Raw genomic sequence first — 2,001 nt, 5'->3', positions numbered from 1 at the left:
AAGACTGTAATAGGAGAGGTGGACCTTCCGATGAAGATAGGTCCGAGTGATTTCCAAATAACTTTTCAAGTAATGGACATCCACCCGGCCTAGAGCTGCTTATTGGGAAGGCCGTGGATACACGAGGTGGGAGCTGTTACGTCAACTCTGCATCGGAAGTTGAAGTTTGTGAAGAATGGTAAGCTTGTTATCATTGGTGGAGAGAAAGCTCTCTTGGTGAGCCATCTGTCGTCTTTCTATTATGTAGAAGCTGAGGATGAGATTGGAACTCCATTCCAAGCTCTATCTATTGCAGAAGAAAAGAGAGTTGGGGCACCCATGTCCTCCTTTAAAGACGCGCAGAAGATCGTTGAAGACGATAATTCTGATCAATGGGGCCGAATGATAGAGGTCACCGACAACAATAGCAGAGCTAATTTGGGTTTCCAACGAGGATTGTATGTGATTAAGGGTGAAGATGTGCAACCCAGTTTCTGTAGCAGAGGATTCATTCATGGTAATGAATAATACTCAGATTTTGTGACGCATGGAAAAGCTTACAACAATTGGACTGTTGTCGTTGTTCTTGTTATTATGCATCGTTCTAAGTAATTACTTTTATTGTTTTTGAAAATCCTTCTCCTATGCCTAAGGGAGAAGTGAACATTGTTTGGCATCTTCAAATTTGATCACTAATAAAATGAAATTTTATTCATCCACATCTATGATGTTTTATTTTTTTGCTTTTCTGAAAATGGCAATCACAAAAAACATAAATAAATAAATACAATTGTCCATCTGCATAATATTTGGTCACAAATCACTTATCTAAAATCAAAATATGAAATCATTATGCAGGTTGGTTTCTGAATCCATTGAATACAATGATCCTACTCCTTCTCCAAACTTTGAATTCCCTGTGTTTGAGGATGAGGAAGAAAGTGATGAGGAAGTGTCTGATGAATTGTCTCGTCTACTTAAGCACGAGGAAAAATCCATTCAGCCATTCGAAGAACAGATTGAGTTAGTCAACTTGGGTTCCGAAGACGATGTGAAGGAAGTCAAGATCGGGCCTCGACTGTGTCCAGAGGCTAAGAAGGGGTTGATTGATCTTCTTCGAGAGTATTCAGATGTGTTTGCTTGGTCCGATCAAGACATGCCTGGTTTGTATTTTGAGATTGTGGAGCATAGCTTGCCGTTGAAATCAGAATGCCCGCCAGTCAAGCAGAAGTTGAGAAGAACTCATCCTGACATGGCAGTGAAGATTAAAGAAGAAGTGTGAAAGCAAATCGATGTTGGTTTCCTTATTACTGCTGAATATCCATAGGGGTGGCCAATATTGTGCCTATTCCAAAGAAAGATGGAAAAGTCTGCATGTGCGTCGATTATAGAGATTTGAACAAAGCCAGTCCGAAAGATGATTTCCCTACCACACATTGATATGTTGGTAGACAATACAGCTAAATTCAAAGTCTTTTCGTTTATGGACGGATTTTCCGGTTATAATCAGATCAAGATGGAACCCGAAGATATGGAGAAGACCACATTCATTACACCCTGGGGAACATTCTGTTATAGAGTGGTGCCTTTCGGTTTAAAGAATGTTGGTGCAACTAACCAGGGAGCAATGACTACTCTTTTTCATGATATGATGCATAAAGAGATCTAAGTTTATGTTGATGATATGATTGCCAAATCCAGTGACGAAGAAGAACATGTTGAGCATTTGTTGAAGTTATTCTAGCGTAAGAGGAAGTACAGACTCCTCTTGAATCCCAATAAGTGTACATTTGGTGTTCGTTCTGGTAAGTTGTTGGGCTTTATCGTCAGCGAGAAGGATATTGAAGTTGATCCTGCCAAGGTCAAAGAAATACAAGAGATGCATCACCCAAAACTGAGAAGCAAGTCATAGGTTTTCTCAGCCGCTTGAATTATATTTCAAGATTCATTTCGTATATGACTGCCACATGTGCGCCTATATTCAAGCTTCTTCAGAAAGATCAGTCTTGTGATTGGACCGGA

The sequence above is a fragment of the Lathyrus oleraceus genome, chromosome 3 (genome assembly GCF_024323335.1).
Source record: "Lathyrus oleraceus cultivar Zhongwan6 chromosome 3, CAAS_Psat_ZW6_1.0, whole genome shotgun sequence".
Classification (NCBI taxonomy): Eukaryota; Viridiplantae; Streptophyta; class Magnoliopsida; order Fabales; family Fabaceae; genus Lathyrus; species Lathyrus oleraceus.
This window is presented reverse-complemented; position numbering follows the sequence as displayed.